This window comes from Octopus bimaculoides, chromosome 2, assembly GCF_046866305.1.
Source record: "Octopus bimaculoides isolate indiv1 chromosome 2, ASM4686630v1, whole genome shotgun sequence".
NCBI lineage: Eukaryota > Metazoa > Mollusca > Cephalopoda > Octopoda > Octopodidae > Octopus > Octopus bimaculoides.
This window is the reverse complement of record NC_142929.1, coordinates 194,548,365-194,570,981: the sequence shown is the minus strand read 5'-3', so window position 1 is coordinate 194,570,981 and position 22,617 is coordinate 194,548,365. Positions and strand designations below refer to the sequence as shown.

The 22,617-nt window shown below is 38.1% G+C and overlaps 1 protein-coding gene and 1 long non-coding RNA gene across 6 annotated transcripts in view; one reads left to right on the top strand and one right to left on the bottom strand.

Annotated features, from left to right (window-relative positions):
• LOC128247060 (uncharacterized) overlaps nt 1–5,820 on the bottom strand; it is a 34,451-nt gene extending 28,631 nt beyond the window's left edge. For 2 of the 3 annotated variants that reach the window (XR_016240874.1, XR_016240873.1), the window contains exon 1: nt 5,715–5,816. This is a non-coding gene — a long non-coding RNA (uncharacterized LOC128247060). Of the gene's footprint in view, nt 1–5,714 lie in introns of all 3 variants that reach the window. The other variant, XR_008263509.2, reaches the window with a different exon arrangement.
• Nucleotides 5,821–20,884: 15,064 nt separating this feature from the next.
• LOC128247059 (uncharacterized) overlaps nt 20,885–22,617 on the top strand; it is a 125,850-nt gene continuing 124,117 nt past the window's right edge. For 2 of the 3 annotated variants that reach the window (XM_052965837.2, XM_052965838.2), the window contains exon 1: nt 20,886–21,864. The gene's annotated coding sequence lies outside the window, so the exon portion shown is untranslated. Of the gene's footprint in view, nt 21,865–22,617 lie in introns of all 3 variants that reach the window. The other variant, XM_089348288.1, reaches the window with a different exon arrangement.

Genomic DNA, 22,617 nt, shown 5'->3' with positions numbered 1-22,617 from the left:
CTGATAAAAAGCAGTCTCAGGTAATGACCAACGGCAAGTTGAAACTAAAAAATGCTTTATTTCTTTAAAACCTTATTAATTAGTAATTATTAATTGCTAGCAAGGACACAGGATCTCATTTTGCAACCATAACATACTAACAAGTATGTTAAAGGTTCGTAACTGTGTTAGCAGTGCAATGTTCTCATTTCTAAGTTTATCACTACAGATTTTCAATAGAATTCAGAGCCAGCCCTGAAAGTTACGTTTTTTATATGAATATGTTTACGTAAACAATGCGATTGAAGATAGAAAAAAATAGGGGATCTAGTTGGTTTGGCTGCCAGCATTCCAAAATTTAAAGTTTATTGAAAATTTTTAAATTTGGCACATTAATATACTTTTCCAAGCTGAATTGCTGGAGGCATTTCACTTTATCCAGAAAAACGAAGCCTTTGAAAGTGCCATTACTCAGTGGTATGGTGGTCCCTGGGGAAGCTCAGGGTAGACAAATAGCTTATGGGAGTCATATAGGCAATGTACAAGAATGTTGTCAGTAAGGTGAGAGTCAGCAATGAGTACAGCATTGGTGAATTTAGATAGAAGTTGACAGAGTTTAACAGAGAAAGTAGTTTATGTGTGTGGCAGATGTACAAGAACAATAAACACTAAAAACGTACAGGAAGTAAATTTCCCCAAATACTAAGGGGGATCCTTAGAGGTAGTAGATCATTTCTGTTACTTAGGTAACCAAATTAGCAGTGGAGAGGGATGCTCTGAAAGCACAGTAATTAGAATAAGAAGAGGATGATAAAAGTTCAGAGAGCTATTACTTCTGTTGGTAACAAAGGGCCTTTCAGAGTGAAAGGCAGATTGTTTGTGCATGAACTGCTTAGCTACATGGTAGCGAAACATGCTCTATGAATGTGGAGAACATTTAGAGGTTACAAAGAAATGAAGTCAGCATGGTCCACTGGATGTGCAATGTTATTGTGCATGTACAACAATGTGTAAATGCGTTGAGAGAAAAATTGTACATAAGAGACATCAGATGTTGTATGCAAGAGAGAAGACTGTGCTGGTTTGATCAGGTGATGTGTAAGGATGAGGACAGCAGCATGAAGAAGTGTGGAAGAGGAAGACCCAAGAAGACTTGGGATGGTGTCACATAATAGGCACCCATGTGGTGCCACATAAAAGTGCCTAAGCAGTGCCATGTTAAAGCACCCAACACACTCTGTAAAATGGTTGGTGCTAGGAAGGGCATCCAATCATAGAAACCATGCCAAATCAAACTGGAGTCTGGTGCAGCTTCCCAGCTCAGATCAAACCATCCAACCCATGCCAACATGGACAACGGACATTAATGGATGATGATGATGACCTCTGGATGTTGAAACTCAAGGTAGAGATGACAAAAGATCAAGATAATTAACAATTTGCTGGGCTAGAGAAGACATGTCCATCTAAGCAAATGGGACTGTACTCAGTATCATTCTTTACCACCTTATTTTCCATTGAATGTCACTTTTACCTCCCTTTTCTCCCTATACACCCCTTCATTTTGCCAGTGGCAGTCACCCAACCTACCTCTGTACATCTATTATTTCTACCCATACATACTTTTGATTTCATCCTTGGCACCGTACAGCTTTTTCTCACACCCCACCCCCAAACACTTCAGCTCATGTGTACTGTCACCTATCACCTCACTACCCACTCCCACTTCCTCTACTTTCCCTTCACAACTGACCACACCTCCACCTGTGTTCACCACTCATTGTATTTCCCTCTATCCATATTCACTCACCCTGTCCAATCCTCTCAACCTCTTATATTCACCTTCTTTCCTGTAACATTACTTGGTGACCTCACTGGTACCGCATAAAAGCCAACTAGTACAATCTGTAAAGTGGTTAGTGTTAGGAAGGGCATCTAGCCATAGAGACCATGCCAAAACAGACAGGATTTTCACGTAGTCCTTTGCTTCACCAACTCCTGTTGAACTGTCCTAACCATGCTAGTATGGAAAATAGACATTAATGATGATAACATATATTTGTATTGATATACACACATATATATGTATATACATGTATACACACACATATATATAACATAACTATAACCAAATTTGGTTACTCAATTTTTCACCTTTATTATATATATATATATATATATATATATATATATATATATATATATATATATATATATATACATATTTATATAAACACATATTAAGGATGTGAAGTCAGGAAAAGCTCCTCATCCATTGGGAATTACCTTTGAGATGCTTAAAATATCTAGTGAAGTAGGATATAGCCTAGTTACCCATATAATTTATCAAGTTGTACAAGGAGATCTCATACCCAATGATTGACATAGCAGCCTTATAGTCAACTGTTACAAGGGTAAAGGAGATACCCTAGATAGGATTACAGAGATATCAGGTTGCTAGACCAGATCATGCAAGTTATGGAAAAAGTTATAGCCCAATTAAGAAGAGAATTAGGTTAGATGAGATATAGTTTGGTTTTGGGCAAAGGAGAACTACTACTGATGGTCTCTAACTGCAGGAGAAATGTTTAGCAAAAAGTAAGCCATTGCACGAAACCATCGTCAATCTGGAGAAAGCGTTTGAAAGGATCCCTTGCTCTGTGAAATGGTGGCAACAAGTTTATTTTTATATCAGTCACTGCTTAGCAATTCTAATCTGTACTTTACTACAGCCACCAATCAGTTAGCATCACCAGTCAAAGTATTTGGATTGGATTCTAAGAGAGACGTAGTCTCTTAGTCAGTTCAAAGTTGTCTCTCTTTTGAAGTATTCGATGCTGATGAGAAGATGACTACATCAAAATGCATGCATCCATCAACCTGGATAGAGGCTACTTCAAACTGACTATGGTGTGTTTACACCTATTTGCCAACAGCAAAAATATTTCTCCATGACAAAACGCTGTGAATGACCTTCTTACAGGATAAAATATGTCTCAAACATTTCTGAATGGGCAACAAGTTTCTATTTGAATTTGATGTAGTGTGTAAGGGAGAAAGCTGCACTGGTATAGACATGCAATGTATATGGGTAAGAACAACTGTATAAAAAAGAGCTGATCACTGAAGATGGATGTGGCTTAAAGAAGAGGGAGATTTATAAAGACAATGGATGGAGTAGTGATGGCTGACCTAGGGACTTTGAATCTCACAGAGGAAATGACTAAGGGCTGGGATTACTAACAATATGCAGTGCTTAAAAAGTCTGAATTCATTTTGGCCAAACTGAGGTTCTGGAAACATATGTAAATACACAACTAGGCCAATTGTCCAATTTGCTATTTAACGGTTTCCACTAATCCCTCATCTCTCTTCACTGATGCCTATATCACTTGCCTAATGAAGTATTCTGCTGCAGTAATTAAATAAGAACAGAACTACATATTTCATCATTTTGTCCTGTGATTCCAATTTCATTTTAAGGTTATCTATAGTTTTCTATAGAATTCAGAGCCAACATTGTAAATTATGACATTTCATAAACAATACTTCAAGGTAAAAAATATTATTGAAGAGAGAAAAATAGGTAATGGGTATATACACATATTTCAAAGATTATTGCCCTCTCATCAGCACCTCATCCAACCTATCAAGTATCCACAAACACATGGTTTAAATACCCACTAGGTTTAGTGGTGTAACATAATTGGATAGACCAATTTGCATATTAAACACATTCCTGGCAACTGGTACATATATTTGCTGGTAAGGCAACAGTATATCATTTTGTAACCAGAATACACTACTAAGTATGTGATTCCAATTAGCTTTCTCACTACCATATTATTTTTTCCAAGTCCCTTGAACCTTGTCCTGTTGACTTGCCCCAATTGCCATACATTCCTCATTCTCTTCACACACTTTTGCAACTGGCCTCTCATGCATCATTTCCCTTTCCCACATCTTTCTCCTGTCTACTGCATCATTATTATTATTCTGCTGCTCTTCACTTCTTTCAGTACTACTAATCATCACCTTTTCTCCCCTCCAATGCTTATATATCTTCAGGCACCCTTCTAGCCATGCTCACCATTCACTACATCCACCTACAACCCTAACTTATCTCTATGATCATCATCTGCTCTCCCTTTTCTTCTTGCCAACTCTTATCATTGACCACCCCTCTGCACTTGCTTATAGTTCATTATATTTAACCCTAACCCTTCTCTATCTTTAACCATCCCTTATTCTCTCCCTCATGCTCATCTCTCACAGCCTCTACACATCCACTCTTCTTGTTCTTCTGTCTTCACTCACACCTATTCACTTTCTTGCATCTTGAAAGCTCTCCCTGATATCTCGTTACCACCATCGTTATTTCACTTTACAGCTCCACCAACTCCTAAATAATACAAGTGTCTATGCATCAATTCTACAGCAAGAAACTTCTGCTGAAACAATCTTCTTACAACATTTCATTACTTTGCATAAAGCTGCTACCCTCTCTGTAGTCCCACTCAGTTGAAGGAGGTCTTAATCTTGTGAGCTATATGGTGACTTCATTAGTGCTGGTGCCATGAAAAACGCAACTAATACGTTCTGTAAAGTGGTTGGTGTTAGGAAAGACATCCAGCTATAGTAGAAGCAGACAGTGGAGTACAATACAGTCCTCCAACTCTTCGGATCCTCTTGAACAGGTCAACCCATTCTAGCATGGAAAGCAGACGTTAGAAAATCATTTTGATGATATATAAATTTCGAAACAAAAATAATAAAACTAATAGCTTAATCTTAGGTTTTAAAGCCCTTTCACAATAGCATCTGAGTGTGCAAACAAGAAAAAATTCGTATAATTAATTTACAAGCTTTCCAGATTTTCGCTGTATAGAATTGTTCCAAATATGATGTATTTTAGTGGGCACCTTGGATAGTATAAAAATAAATATTTGCAGAAAAAAAAAGTTTGTTTAGGGACTAGTTTTTGTAATGGTATGCAACGGACAGAAATTCAGAGATAATAATTAAAACATAAAATCGATACATTCTTCATAAAGCTAAACATATGCGAAATAAATAATCAAAGAACTCCGGCATTCACAAAACCATTTAGATTATTTGAATACAAAAAACGTTAGTGTGGTGTATTTCAAAGTTTAAGTGCATCGAACAATTTGTAAAGTGGGAATATTACTCAAGTAAAAGTTAAAACATAAACATTTTTTTTTTTAATTGTGTTTAAAAAAATCTGAACCTGTTTAATTATTAATTAGAAAGAGAACGACAAATGAGTATTTTGAAAATGTAATTTCTTCGTCTTGGGAATATCACATATCAGCTTAATTGATTCTTTCTACAATAAATGACTTCACAAATAATAATTTATAATTAAACATCTGAAAACAACTGAAAATGAAAGTATCGTCCTCGTTATTTTCATTGATACAGGAATTTCCGTAATTTAAAATAATAATAAAAATGTGGTTAAGAATTCAAAGGTGAAATACAAATCGATCGCTACAACAATTTCCGTAATTTTTAATTTAGTTGATAAAATAATTTAGTCTTTAAGTTAATTTCTGAAAACATCAGAAAAGTGTGTAAAAGTTGTCTGATGACGCTAAGAATGTTTATTATGGAGTAAATAAATGAATAAACATTCTTTACATTCAAAAAACAAACTATCAAAGGAGAAAGAGCTGTTTTGGTAATTATTAAATCAAAAGTCTGATATTTACCCTCAATTAACACATTTTTTAAAATTAATTAACGTCGCCATGTTTAACAGAATTTGATTGTACTCGTTTAGTGATGACGTATTACACATATTGTACTCGTTTATCGCTGATGTATTACTCATATTGTACTCTTTTATTGCTGACCTATTACACATATTGTACTCGTTTATTGCAGATATAATACACATAATTACAATGTTGATTGCCACCACCAAATTTTGATGGCAAAAAAAAAAAAAAAAAAAGAAATATTGCAAAGTGTTTAGCTGTCTCTTTTCTGCAGTCATATTCCCAAACCCTGGCTAACAGATGGTATAAAATCAAGTGTGTGTGTGTTCAAAGAGTGGGAAAAGTATGTGAAAGGCAGCAGGAGACGGGGAGAAATATTGCTAAAGAAGAGATAAAGAGAGAGAAAGGGAGGAGGAAGCGATAGCATTGCTGACACAGAAATGACGACTCAGTGAACAGACGACACATTGAATAACAAGGACGAAGAAAAAAAGGAAACTAAAGATTAGAGGGGAAAATAGCAATGCTATTTTCTTTGTTACTTTATGCTTTCCACAGAATGTCAGTTGTAATTTCAATTTAATATTAGTTATACAGAAGGTGGCAAAAGCTGGCAGAATTGTTAGCACACCAGGTGAAAGGCCTAGCAGCATTTAGTCTGTCTTCACTTTCTGAGTTCAAATTCCACTGAGGTAAACTTTGCCTTTCATCCTTTCAGGGTCAATAAAATAAGTACCAGTTGAACACTGGGGCTGATGTAATCGACTTACTTCTTCCTCCAAACTTCTGGCTTTGTGCCAAAATTTGAAACCAAAATTAGTTACACATTAAGCAAATTTAGGTACCATATGTCACCAGTCATTCGCTTGCTATATCCTTTGTGAGGTTCAGCATCCTGAAATCAGTCTTCAGCACTTCATTGTAGCTCTCCTTTTTTCACAGACCCTCTTCTTGAATCTTTTTTTATACAGCTATCATCCTCCATATGAATTACATACCATCCATGCTACTGCAGTCTCCTCTCTAATGCTTTAGGCATACAAATATTATGGTCCAGTGGAGCATGTTTACTCCATATTTTTCTAATCTTTGCAAATCCTCAGCACTTCTACACAATTCTATTCATACAATCCTATTCTTCCCTCTAAGACAGAATCCCTTTGTTATCCTGCAAAATTTGTAGATCCCTGAACTTTTTCCAACCTGTTCTTATTGTGATAACTATATCTTCAAAACACTTGTCCCTACACCTAATTAGATAACCTAGGTAACAAAAACTATCAACTATTTTTAAGAAGCCTTCCAGACATTTAAAAGAATTTCTTAAACACATTCTTGCAGTGCTCCTGTGTATCTGACACATACAAAGTCTACCTTTTCTGTCAGCCTGCCAGTGAGACTGCTACATCTCTTGTATATCCACAATTTTAACTGAGCACGAGCACACTATATAGAGTTTCTACCTACTACTTTTTGTAGATGAAGTACAACCATTTTTCTGACTGTAGTAGGGTCCTATTTTCTCTCATATTTACAAACACTTGAGTATTTTCTAAGCTCTTGGTCCCAGGTTTTATTTCCAACTCATAAATTCATTTGTAAGTAAAGTTTTACTTCAGAACTTACCATATTTGCTAGTGTATAAAATGCAGTTTTTTTTATTTTCAAATGGATCCAAAAATTGTGCCTGATGCAGCCATAGATGGAAGACCAAGTGTTGTGGGCTAAGAGGTTGGATAAGTATAAATCTGCTAGGTACAATAGCTGTTACTAATAATAAAATATTCAAACCTACTAAAATATCAGTCTCTTGGAACAAACTTACAAAACATTGCTTACAATATGTCAGTAGTTATGTGGGGAAGTCACATCGTCTCATGATATCTCCTCCCCCAGCATATACAACTCACGAGTGATGCGTGACTTACATTACTTAATTACTATGTTAACTTTAAGAAACATTTTTTAATTACTTAAATGAAAAATTATCCTAGAACGGTGAAAATAGTGTTAAACTTTCATCCCCCTATCAGTTAGTTGCAATGAGTGGATGACAACAAAACCATAGTAGTGGCACACAACCCTGATGGACGATTAAGGTAGCACAAAACATTTCAACCCAAATTTTAGGTTTGTGCATTTGTGCATCCTGTATGATAATTCTTTTGACCAAAATATAAACAACTATATAGTTGATTTGAAAGAAGATAGAATTGAATTACAACACTCATATAACAGTCTATTAATGATAAATTTTGTCTTTATACTTTATTCCAGTATATTGTATTTACATGAATGGAATCATACATTTTCCCCTACAAAACTACTTTAAAATATCTTTCAATGAGTGTATGATGAAATATACTAAATTTGCTTTTTTCTTTTTACAAATATACTTGGAAAATAGGGGTGCATATGTGCCTCTTATACACCAGCAAATACAGTAATTGATTAGTATGGCTTCTACTGAATACAAAACATATGACCTGTAGCAGGAATATTTAGCTATCAAACCCAGATTGCTATATCTGATGTAAAAAAAGACAACTCACAGATACAGTTACGATTCACTAGAATTTTACCAATGTCATCAACAAAGCTTCAAGACTTCATATGGAATTAGATCTAACAACAATTTCGTCTTTGGTGCACTTTCTGGGCAAGATCACCACTATATATTGCATGCATTTTAACCACTACAGAAAGATGTCAGACACAGAAATGGCAATCAGCAGACAGTAGCAGAATCAGCAGTAGACAAGAGCGCTGTGACAATACAAAAATAATGGGCAGTACTAACAGCAACACACAATGATTAGCTAACATGAAGAAACTCACAAAGTGACCTACTATGATACCTCATCCAAGAACAATAAGCTTTGAATTATCTTGGTGTTTTTCATTCATAGTAACATTTTTTTGTTTATGATAAAAATATTTTTCTATCAAAAATCTCAAACAGATTTCAATGTTCTTTGTTGTAACAGACCTTAGCATCTGAGATTAAACCCTCAGCTTCACAATTTCTAAAAGACCTGAAAGATTGCTTACTATCTTGAAGTTTACTGTTAGGTCTCCATCCACACAGCTGACAAAGGTGATTCAAAATGATCAATTTCAGATGTTAGCAATGGAATAAATCTGTATAGCAAAAAATTAACTGAAAAGCAGTTGTTTTCTCTATAAAACCAAGCCTAGTTTTGATTAACCTTAGAAAGTAAAGTTTCTTTAGAAAAATATCTTTCTTAACTATTTCCAGGGAGGATTTTATTTGGCATGGGTGGAAAGAGAAGATGCGAAATCAAATGATTTTATAAGAGGAAAACAACTGTGATGTAAATTGGTGGGTTACTGGATCAGAACCTAATGAACTAATCAAGGGAATTAGTAGCACTTACTTGATTATTTATTTGTCTGGAAGATGAAACAATTTCTTCAAAATAAAAAAAAAATATTCTTTTTAATGGTGGAGGAGTGGCTGTGTAGTAAGAAGTTTGCTTCCCAACCACATGGTTCTGGGTTCAGTCCCACTGCATAGCGCCTTGGGCAAATGTCATCTATGATGGCCTCAGACTGACCAATATGATGGATTCTCTCCTCGTGTATGACAGATGAAGGTTCAGTAAAAAAAGCAGTAATTATGTTCTACGGACATGCATGTGTCTCTTGAGACCTGTTGGTGCCTTGCAAACCTTTTGGCAAATGGAACAAGTGTTGAGGTCTCAGTTTGCTTGGGTGCTTGTGGGTCATTTACTACATGTTTTCTTGAGTGGACAGCAAGGCTTGCTTTGTTCTGTGCCACAAAACTATAGTGACAGGCAAGGTTTTCACCTGAAGGAAAAGCCTTTTGCCAGCATACCTTCATGCTTGTATGAAGTTGGTCCCAACGCTGGAGTCAACTTTACTAAAATCTTTGAACTGAAAAGCAGGACTGGTGTCAAGTCTTTGTTTTCCCTGGAAGAAAAGGGAATGTTGCATCGCTTCAGGTTGTCTTTTAGGTAGTCTTTGAAGTGCAAGAGTGGCCTTCCAACTGGCCCTCCTATTGGTAATTGACCAAAGAGGAGTTGCTTCAAAATTCTGATATCACTCATATGTGAGAGATGACCTGACCATCTAAACTGTATTTTGACGAGAATGGCTTCAATACCTGATATGTTGCATTTTGTTAGAACCTCACTATTATGAATATGGTCACTCGGTTTAATGTTGGAGATAGTACGCAAGCATTACATATGAAAAGCATCAAGCTGGTTGATGTGCTTTCAGTACAGGGTCCAAGATCTAGCACCATAAAGCAATGACGTCAAAACCACTAGCTTATAGACATTGACTTTCAGCTTCAACAATACATCGTGATTATTCCAAAACCCTGTGATAAAGCTTACCAAAAGTGGAACTAGCCTCCCTGATTCTGGATTCGATTTCTTTATCCATCTTAGCAGCACTGGACACAATGCATTCTTGTCAACATACACAGGAGGAGGATTGTCACAAATGGGCTGATGGACAAGCTTAGCCTTCTTAATGTTGATGGTCAGGACAAAAGCCTTCGATGCACATGAGGAGTTGCTTAGAAACCATTGCATGTCTTTGAGAGTGTGTGGTACAAGTGCACAATCGTTTACAAAGAGCAAATCGCAAACTATTTACACCAAAGTCTTAGTTTTTGCTTTGAAGCACCGTTGGTTGAACAAGCCACCACTGATTCTCTACTCAAACTTTAATCCTTCTTTAACACCTTCATTTCCAACATGACAGAGAAATACAAAGCAAATAAGAGTGGTGCAAGAACACAGCCTTGTTTTGTCCCATTTGAGAATGTGAATGAATCAGATACTTCTCTGCCAGATCTAACAGAAGCTACCATCTCTTGATGGAAAAAAATGATGACATTGAACATCTTTTTGGGAACACCTATCTTTCTAAGGACAACCGAAAGAGCGTCCCTAGTTGAAAGTGTTGAAAGCTTTACTTAAATCTACAAAAGTGACAAAAAAGTCTCAGTTGTGCTCATAAGCCTCTTCCTGCGGCTGCCCCAGGCTGAAAACCGTATCCACCATGTCTTCACCAGCCTGAAAGCCACGCTGAGATTCAGGCCACATTCAGGAGGAAATGACAATGGACCAAAATGTCTGGCGATATGAGAAGACCCACCCACATCAGCGAAACTGAGTTCTAGAAGCAGCGTTATGTTCCACCCACACGTAACAATAATATTTTCACACACCCTACCCCAATAAAACCAAACTACATCTCCTCTCCCAAACTGCATCTCTTCTCTTCCTCACATTTCCTCTCCATACACTATGATTATCCCCCACTTCCCAATCCTATCCTCATTGCCCTGCTCACTGCATCCCCACGTTAAATGATGTGGATAAGCTGGCAAGGGCATTGTTTAGTCTGTTTAATGTAACCCTTCCAAAGATCTTCCAAACAACACACAAAAGGGAGATAGCTCTATGGTTGTCACATTCACAGGTTCTCACCAGTCACTGCATTCCCCACCCCCAATCCCTCCTTGCACCTTCTTGGCAATATTCTGCCACGTATATTAAGACCTCCATACCTTGAGGGTATGTCCTGGCACTAGCCACCATTTGTTTCTCTCTTTCTTACTCTACCGTCCCATCTATGATCTGATCCCCATTCCTTGCTCTGATCCCAGTTCCTTGTGAGTATGCCCTGGCGTTTCACCACCATCTCTCTCCTGCTCTTTCTTACACTCTTGTTGTCTCCCATTTTCTCTCTCTCTCTCTCTTTCCCTCTGGCTGGGTAACCATGTATCTCCTTTACCGCAGCACACCTGTTTCTGTCCTCATTCTTGTTAACTCTCTCTCTCTCTAGATAACCATGTACCTCTGTTTCTGCCTCTCTGTCTCACTCTAACCTTCCATCATCTGACACAAGATCACCTCCTCCTCCAATGCCCCCTCACCTCTCAAAAATTCCTTGCCTTGCAAGCTATTTGATGACCCTGCCAGTACTGGTATCACATAAAAAGCATCCAGTCTACATTGCAAAGTATTGATAAATAGGGAAACAGACAAATTGCAGGTAACTTCAAGGAGATGGCCCTACCCGATATGTAGAAAAGGTGTTGAGAGAAACTCTATAAAGTGTACCCAGTGCAGGATATGGACACATAGTTAGTAGTGGAGGTAGTTGTTCTGAAAGCATAACTGTTAGAATAAGAAGAGGCTGGGCAACATTCAGAGAACTACTACCTCTGTCAATAATGAAGGGCCTCTCCCTCAAAGTGGAAGGCAGATTGTATGATGCCCGTGTATGGACAGCTATGCTACATGGCAGTGAGACATGGGCTGTGACTACTGAGGATATGCAAAGACTTGAAAGAAATTAAGCCAGCATGCTTTGGTGGATGGGTAATATCAGTGTGCATATATGACAGGGTGTAAGTGATTTGAGAGAAAAACTGGGTATATGAGGCATTAGAGTAGTGTGCAAGAGAGTAGAGAATGTAGTGGTATGGCCATGTAATGCATATGTATGAGGAGAGTTGCATCAAGACATGCTGATTTCTAATTGTAGAGGGAACATGTTGACCCAGGAAGATGTGGGATGAAGTGGTAAGAAAGGATCTACAAACGTTGGGACTCACAGAGGGGATGACAGGGGACCGAGACTCCTGGCAGTTTGCTGTGCTTGAAAAGACATGTCAAGCTAACTATAAGCATGGTTGCCCTTGCATACAGGCTCATCCCTTGCAACTCTCTCCAGCTGAGCATCCCAAATCTTGTAGGCTCATAAACACTGGTGCTATGTAAAAAGCACCCAGTACACTCTGTAAAGTGGTTGGTGTTTGGAAGGGCATCCAGCCATAGAAACCATGCCAAAAGGGACATGGAGCCTGAACAGCTCTTCAGCTGGTCAGCTTGTCAAACCATCCAACCCACGCCAGCATGGAAAACGGATGTTAAATAATGATAATGATGATCCATTGATGGTAGCAAATGTGAATATTGTCCAAAAGAGGAGACATGTTTGGATCATCTGAGTCAAACCAATCTTGGTGCTTCCTCTTAATGTTACCCAAGTGTTTCACAAGATGACTCAAATACAGCATTTTCAAAGGCAGACCATACTGATTCAGTATCTGTGTTGTCTGAGATGCCAGCAGGTTTGTTGTCACAGGATGTTTGGAATGAAGTAATATCTTCATTGTTCCTCAGCTTTATCACATTCACTTTTTGAATTGGTCAAGTGCAATTGTTACGAATAGGACTGCAGATAGTAAATTTCACTTGATTGTATCAGTCTATGGTCAAACCAATGCTCCCCAATGGAGAAAGAACGTGTTACTTGGATATCTTCCCTCATATAAGACCTCACAATTAAGTAATCAAAGAAGTGATAATGGTTGGATCGGGGATGCTTCCAGGTAGTTTGGTGGTGGTTGGCAAGCTGAAAAATAGCATTGGTAATCAAATGTCCATACTCACTGCAAAGGGACCGCAACAGATGGCTGTTTGAGTTTACCTTGCCAATCCCATGCTTCCCTATTACAGAACCCCATACAGATGTATCAGAACCTATGCATGCATTGAAATCACAAAGAAGTTTATCATGGATGGAGACATTTCTCAACTGGTTACGTAACTCAGAGTAGAACTGCTCTTTGACTTTTTCATTTGAGTTCATGGTGGGAGCACAGAAGCTGAAAATAGTTGGATATATATTTTTGCCAGTGCAAATATGCAATGACAGAAGTCTTTCATTAATGCCAACAGGCAGAGATTCAAAATGTTTCACCAGGACATTCCAAATAGCAAACCCAACCCTTCTTTCTCTCTTTACTTCCTGAGGCGTACCTGTCCAGAAAAAAGTATATCCACCCTCAGGAACCCTCATAAAACATCAGCTTCTAGTAGCTGACTGCCATCAGCTAGTCTAGCTTCTGAAAGAGCTGCTATTCCATTGTCTTTTTCCTTCTAGACACAGGCAACCAAAGCAGTCCTCTGTTCTATGCTTTTCTTGCTGCCCTGAAGAGTTCTCACATTCCAAGATATAATGATAAGGTTTTTCATTTTCAATTTGTTTAATGTTCTGGTGTGGTTTTGGATGCCCAGTCATTTACGCCTAATGACAAGGAGCAATGTAAGTAAGCAATTTTTAGGTCATATTTTCTTGATACCTCTTCCATTGGGGGGAAAGCAGCACTATCCTAAAAACGGCTGCTTTGTTGTGAAAGGAGCACATGATTTACACAATTATTTGCAGATGTTGTGCAAAGCAGCCATCTACCTTTCATGACCTATGTGTGAAGTTCAAGCTAAGAACTTCCGATTGCATGCAAATAGTTGCAGGCAGTTTTCTGGTTATGTTGAAATTCTTTTGCCAGTTCTTGAGTGGTTTTACTTGGACCTTTCTTGATGGATTTTCATTAACCGCCATCACTGACAAATGGGTGTCCACTATGCTTGCGATCTCCAAGGCTCAGGTTCCCCTGCGAAATCGTTTAAACCAATTTTGAGCTGACCACTCACTGGTCAGTTCCTCACTAAACATGTCATTGAGATCGCAAGCAGTTTCTGCTGCTTTACATCCCTTTTTGAAATTGAATGGCAAAATTGCTTGAATGTCACACTTTGACAGTTCCATTTCAGATGATTGTAACAATCATCGTTCATCGGTTAACGTCTGCTTTCCATGCTAGCATGGGTTGGACAATTTGACTGAGGACTGGTGAAACCCGAAGGCTACACCAGGCTCCAATCTGATTTGGCAGAGTTTCTACAGCTGGATGCCCTTCCTAACGCCAACCACTCAGAGAGTGTAGTGGGTGCCTTTACGTGTCACCGGCATGAAGGCCAGTCAGGCGGTACTGGCAACGGCCACGCTCAAAATGGTGTATTTTATGTGCCACCCACACAAGAGCCAGTCCAGGAGCAATGGCAATGATCTCGCTCGAAAGTCCTTACACATGCTGCGGGCACAGTTGATCTATCGATGCATTTGGGCGAGTCTATGTCTGCATTATCAGACAATTGCAAAAAAATGTTTAAAAAAAATTCAAAACTCTGCAAAAATCCAGTACAAATTCTTCATGGTTCAAAATGTTGCTTACTTTTTACTCAACTGGCTATATATATTTGATTAGAGGTTGTGTTAACCTCATGAAGGGATGGTTTCATTCAAGGAAATACTGGTTCAATACCTAACATTTTTGGGGAATTAATTTCCTGAAAATGATAGATATATACATAAAAACATATGGTTTATATTCATATAAAAGAAGAATAAGAAAATGGAGATTGGGAAGTTAATAATTGTTTATTATTAACAGCAAATAACAGCTGTTTCAATTAATTCTGAGTAAATACTAAGTAAATATTAAATTTATATTTATATGACCTGAACATAATATCTTCAGAGGGGGAAAAAAATACACCCTTGGATGTTTTATATGTGTTTATGGATTCATTATAACAGATATATATACATATTTATATATATATATAAGAAAAAGCGGTAGTCACAATTTTGAATAATTAATTATTAAGCACTTTTATCTTGAAAGTGCGCTGAAAGTGTAGCTGCTAGAATAAGAATAGCCTGGGCAAAGTTTAGAGAGCTCTTACTTCTGCTGGCGACAAAGGGACTCTCACTCAGAGTAAAAGGCAGACTGTATGACACATGTGTACGAACAGCCATGCTACATGGCAGTGAAACATGGGCTGTGACTGCTGAGGACATGCGTAAGCTCGCAAGGAATGAAGCCAGTATGCTCCGATGGATGAGTAATGTCAGTGTGCATACCCGACAGAGTGTAAGCATCTTGAGAGAAAAGCTGAACATAAGAAGCATCAGTTGTGGTGTGCAAGAGAGACGATTGCGCTTGTATGGACATGTGGTGAGAATGGACGAGGATAGCTGCGTGAAAAAGTGCCACACCCTAACAGTTGAGGGAACCCGTGGAAGACGTAGGCCCGGAACACCTGGGCTGAGGTGGTGAGGCAAGACCTTCGAACACTGGGCCTCACTGAGGCGATGATTTCTGACAGAGACCTTTGGAAATGTGCTGTGCGTGAGAAGACTTGGGAAGCCAAGTGAGACCAAAATTCAAGGCCTCTGCCAGGGGTGTAGCCAGCCCACTTATGCGTACCTTTCCTTCATTGGACACTAAACTCCGATTGCAAAGACTTGTTGAGGCAAGTGAAATTGAAATCGAACTAAATTCGACGACTGGCATCCAGGCCAACGTCGTCTCCTTCATTGGACACGAAACTCAGCTTGCGAAGACTTATTGGAGCAAGCAAAAACGAAATCGGGATGGCACCTGTGCCCAGCGTCTCCTTTCTGGCACTTGTGCCCGTGACATGTGTAAGGATTTTCGAGTGAGATCGTTGCCAGTGCCCCTGGACTGGCTCTTGTGCGGGTGGCACATAAAATACACCATTTTGAGCGTGGCCGTTGCCAGTACCACCTGACTGGCATTCGTGCCGGTGGCAAATAAAAGCACCCACTACACTCTCGGAGTGGTTGGCGTTAGGAAGGGCATCCAGCTGTAGAAACTCTGCCAAATCAGATTGGAGCCTGGTGTAGCCATCTGGTTTCACCAGTCCTCAGTCAAATCGTCCAACCCATGCTAGCATGGAAAGCGGACGTTAAACGATGATGATGATGATGATCTTGTTTCAGAGAATCATTAGGAATGATATTTGGACAGAAAATTTATGACTTTTAGATATATATGTGAATTAGCTGCAAAAATCTGGAGTTGAATTTGGAAGAGAATGTTTTTTGTTATTTTGAACCTATATGTGTGTGTAAACGATCGTGCGAAGTAAGGTGATGAGAATGGCTCCTTTGCACATCACACAGTTGATACAATAAATATGAAAAGAATAAATGCGTATATGTGCCAGAAGGAAAAGAGGGACACAACCGGGCAAAATGTTTAAGAGAAGATTTTATTTATATGTTAACGTGTGTGTGCGTCATATATACATAATAATAGACAGGCCATCATGTATACATAATGTGTATGTGTGTACAAACTTAGATGTATGCGTGTGCGATAAGTACAGAGCATTGAAAGAGTCTATAATATGACGTTAGAAGAATGTTCAGACACAAGGATGATAAATACCAGTTTGTAGTCAAGGTACACGATAGTTGAAATGCAGTATCAAGAAGTTGTGGCTGAAATGCAGAGCCGGTTGAGGTACAAGTCGTACATGAAGTTGTGGCTACAATGCTGCTGCCGGTCACTTGGTACAGGAGTTCTTGCAGGTTGTATTTGCTGTTAACCATGGTGAAGTAATTCATGAACAGTGTTGTGATAGAACCTGGGTGAGTGTTGCTGGTTGCTGTGTACGTAGAGAGATGATGTTGACAACATTAAGAACTGGCTGTGTCCTGTGTGGTCAATGGCTAGACCTCAAAAGGTCTGGAACCGAAAGATATCGACTTGATGTGTCGCTGAAGTTTTATAGGGTGCAGTCGGCTCACCGGAAGTTTAGAAGAGACTATCTCACGTGACCTTATTTGAAGGCCGCGATTGGTTGGGTTGCATATTGGCGCGCAATGGAGCAAGGGACAAATTGCGCCAATACCAACCAATCAGAGTAGTGGACATAACAGGGTCCAAAAGGGTGGCCGAAGGCTGGCTGTTATCTACTACATCTGTATTTATGTATATATAAGAGAGAGAGGAATTTCCCTCAAGCGTACGCTACATGTGTGCATATATGTATGTGTAAACGTGTAGTGAATTTTTGGAGGCTTGATTAGTGGGAAAAAAACAGTAAAAGAAAGACATGAAGAAAGGACTCTTCTTGTTTTTCATTTTTCTGTTTTTCTCCTTCAAACAAAGCCACTAAGAATTCACCACACATACTCATACATGTATGCACACACATATATATACACACATAGAAAGATTCAAAATAACAAAGAACATTCTCTTTCCAATTCAGTTCTAGATTTTTTTAAATTCACATATATATAAAAGTGCTAAATAAATAAATATTCAAAAGTACTTTTGCTTAATATATAAAATTTGTACACGTTAAGCAATCAATACATACATACATATATGCTTTCATCTGAACTTTCTTCTCCCGACTTGTGCACCTTGGCAATATTCTTATTTATATTCTCATCCCTGTACCTTGAGGGTATGCCCTAGCACATTTCCACCATCCCTCTCTCATCTTTTTTCTCTCTCTCTGACTGGGATAACCATATATCTCTTCTACAGCAAGACACATGTTTCTGTCCCTCCATCATATCCTAACCACTCATTACCTGGCACAAGGCCACGTCCTCCAATACAACTCCCATCTCTCATAGGATCTTTGTCTTGCAAATTACTTGGTAATCCGGTCAATGATGGTGCCATGTAAAAAGCAACCAGTCTACAATGTAAAGTGGTTGGCATTTGGAAGGGCATCCAGCTGTAAAAAAACATATCAAAGCAGACCTTATTGGTGCTGGTGCCATGTAAAAAAAACACCCAGACCACTCTGTAAGGTGGCTGGCATTAGGGAAAATATCCAGCTGTAAAAACCATGCCAAAACACAGTGAGCCTGGTGCAGTCTTCTGGCTTGCCAGCTCCCGTCAAACCGTCAAACCCATGCTGGCTGGGAAAACGAACGTTAAATGATGATGAGGCACACACACATCTTGGTGTTTGTGTTGTGTCCCCCCCCCCCCACCTTGTTTGAAAGCCGAAGGTGGTTTGTTTACGACCCCGTAGCAGATGTTCGACAACAGAAGGATAGAATATAGTACCAGGCTTTTAAAAAATCAATACTGGGATAAATTTGTTCGGCTATAACCCTTCAAGATGGTGCTCCAGCATGACTGTAGGTCACTGGTTGAAATAAGTAAAAGATATTATATACGATATATTTACATTTAGCCACTAAATAAATCCATGTAAGTAAAACTAAAGACACAATACTAGACAGTTTTACTTGCCAGGAAGGAAAGCGATGTGTGAGCAGGCTCCAAAAATATTGCCGTTTGCGACTATTCGAAGATGAAAATCGATATTTAGCCCTCTGTGAAGACTACTAATTTAATGACGGTGAAAACCCATCTGTAAATGCTAGAAAAGCTTCAATAAAAAGTTGACGGAAAATCGCTCCCTGCAGATACCTTACAAAAGCAGCAGCACGTGTTTTCCGTAAACAGACATTGCTTTGGCGCGTTTTTATATAGTTCTTTAATGAATGCTTTGTTTTGAAACTGTTTTGGGAATTAGTTACAACGAATACCACTAAAATAGATTGTTGTGTATATTGTCATTAAGACCTGTCGAAATAACAACAAAATGAACGAAGCCTGACTGCGTAATATGAAAAGATGAGACAAAATACAACGAAAAAGAGGAAGGAAACGACATTCAAACACATGCTAAACACGTTTATTGTATGGAGGCACAAACGTGCCTTTATTGTAAAAGCGCAAGACTTGGAGATGGTTTTAGACGAAGAAAACGAGAAGTTGTAAGGTTTCTCCTAATTCCAAGTGGCGAATTTCCATATAAAATGGGAATCAAATCCGAGTCGCAGACATCGCTCATCATGTGCTTAGCTTTATCACAACTGATTCTCAACCCTTCCACCCTTCTGTTTATAGAACGGAACATCAAAGCTTTGTTAGTAGCAAATACTTTTATTAAAATATATTGACGACGTGTAAAATGTGTTGCATCTAGGAAATTCTCGAAATTACGATTTATTCGATAATTTTTCAGCAAGTGAATTACTTATTGCTTATTCATGTAGTTTGTTATAAATGCTCAGTACTAATAACCAAGCAATAACTGTCACTGTTCCCTTTGTATTGGAAATACCAACATTCTTCTATACTTCGATTACATCGCAACCGAGAACCTCAACATAGCGACAGACAATAATTATATCAATAAAGTGAGGATGTGGCCATTACCAAAACTAAACAAAATTGAGACAGCAATATTTAGAGCTGTTCATTGTTTTAGCTAGTCATATCCACTTCAATTATATATTTTTAAGTATTTTACTTTAATGGTTAAATGTTTGCGCAAGAACTGGTTAAACTACTCAAATTTCACATTATGTACAAACAAACCTTTAAACAATGTTACATTAAGAATATGAACCAAGGAGACAACCTAATAGTCTGTTGCGAATACAATCAGATTTCGCACGTTTTTTAAAGGGCATATTAGCAATGTAGTCCGAGATAGACTATGCACGGGAAAATAAGATCTGGCTGGTTACGGATGGAATGATTTTGATCAGAGATCTGTTTGATCAGGGCTCAGTCGCTGAGTGGGGTTAATAATATCCATAACAAATTACACTTGTGATTTTTGCTGAAACCTTTTTTTCTTTTTCATAGCACGACTAATAGCAAAATTCACATTAGAGAAATGGAAATGACTCAATTTTTTTTTTCCAATAAAAGTTTGATGTAAGATTTCATAGTCGCAGTTCTAAACTTACACGCCTTTAATAGTTGTGCTTGCTAGAATCGGAAGAGTGGCGACTACCAAAATTGAGATATTTTGTGATATGGCCATTTTCATTGACTTGAGTTAAAAAAAACGAAGTACCAGTCATGTTTGGAGATAGACTGATTTGACGACCGCCTCCCTACAAAATGTATGGCCTTGTACCTATGAAAGAAATCAATATTTAAAGTGGAAGGGCGAGCGACGTGAAGACATGCTCTCTATTCTGGGCTGAAGTTACTTCACTTATAATAATAAAAGCAAGTGTGTGTTGTGTGTGTGTGTGAAACGGTTGAATTATATTTCATCCTTTACGTCGGAGGGCGATTTCTAGTAAAGATTCTTCATATTTTGCTGGTAGCTTACTGGCGTAAGAAAGATGTTACAATTTGAAAGAATTTAAAAATTCTTTCAAATTTTAACATCTTCTCTTCTCCATTTTTAGCAAATTTGTTGAGTTTCTATGGGATACCTTTTCATAAATTCTCATAACACACCATATATATATATATATATATATATATATATATATATATATATATATATATATATATATATATATATATATATATAGAGAGAGAGAGAGAGAGAGATGGTAATGCCTTTGAGAAAAAGCATTAACTATATAACTTTCAGTCTCCTGAAATATAGGGAATTGCTGCATAATAAATAAATAAACCAGTATTAAAGTGCCACGAAGTGATAAGATCCAGCTTCCAAGACTGCAAACTAGTTTCTATTTGTTGTCAAAATGTATTCTTCCTCCTCCGCCTCTATAAATGACTTGTGGTTAGTCAAAAGAAAGAGATGTTTGTAGAGTGAGCATATTTTGACAATTGATGTAAAAAAAATATATATTTGGACAATTAATACTTTCAATGAGAGAGAGAAATTGTTTTTCGTCACTTCTGAGCATCCGTAAAATTATTGCCCCTGACTTAGATCGTCAATTGTCAGTGGGAAAGAAAGAGACAAGAAGGTGGCAGACACCAAGTCACACACAGTAGCAGCTTCATTCAGTCAGTGTTGCCGATTATTAAAATCTACTGACACTTCCTCTCCTACACACATTGCCACAGAACCCAACACTAAGCTCTTTACTACTAACCGGCCCTGTCTACTTTCTCTGTCTCTTCCGATGTTCGCCAAGTGACCACCACCACCGCAACATGACGGGGAAAACCCAAGAAAAAAAATAGAGTTTTAGAAATGTCTGTTATTATAATAACTAGAGAAATACATTAATTGTGTTACTAGACATCAATGTTGATAGTCTCTACCGAACGGATTTCATTTTTCTGATTTCTTTCTCTCAATTATAAAAGTGATGTAATAACATGGGTCAGCTTCCTCAGTCCGTCTTTCTCTTTCATAAAGCTTCCATCGTTCTCTCTTACTCAGCTCCACATCCACACCAAATATCAACAAACTGTAAAGATCCTTTACTAAATCATAGCAAGAATTAAAAATAAAAAGAAAATAAGACGAGAGACAAAAGGCGAGAGAATAAGAGAGAAAAAGGTGAATGGGTGAAAGAGAAAGAGGATCCTTGTTTTAGTCGTGTCCTCTTGTTGATGATGCTGGAATCTTTCTAACTTGAAGCTCCGAATCCCTCAGTTCCAACAGCCGAGTTGTCGATTTCCAACAACGTTACATTTTTAATTAATGAGGTAAGATATTTTTGAACATTTGCTCACTATTGTAATGAAACCCAGCCATGAGAGACACAATAAGTTGAACATGGAATGTTAACATTATCAAAGAATCGTTGATAGTCTTTGAGAAATCTAAGACATAATGTTAGGAATAATTTAGACACAATCTCGTGTAACTTGTATACATTGCAAATATTATATGTCACACGCAAACATACACGCGTGTGTATACACACACACACACATCAAGGGAACCTCTAACCCCGGTCGCTCGACCTGCAAGAAAAAGCAACTAAATTTCCCTTTCATTACACCTTCATATGGTATTCAAGACAATATTGGCTAATATATTAAATATATGATGAAACAGACGGAAGGTGTTGACTGGAAGTGACCCTAGGGATCACCTTTCATGGCAAACAAACAAACAAACATTTAATTGAGGTTCTTCTGTCAAATCTCAGAAAATAACCAGACATAAACAAAAGGTGCGGAAACCTTAAATGTTCTCATTGTGTATTTCAAATTTAAATTCCTTTCCAGCTGCACACACGTAAATGCGTATATTATATATATATATATATATATATGTGTGTGTGTGTGTGTGTGTGTGTGTGTGTGTGTGTGGATAATGAACACGGTGCTGGACTCACGATCGTAATGTTACAAGTTCAATTCCTGGACGGGGTAGTGCGTTGTGTCCTCAAGCAAGACACTTCATTTCACATTGCCGCCTGTCAGCATATCTGAATACGGTACAGTTGTCCC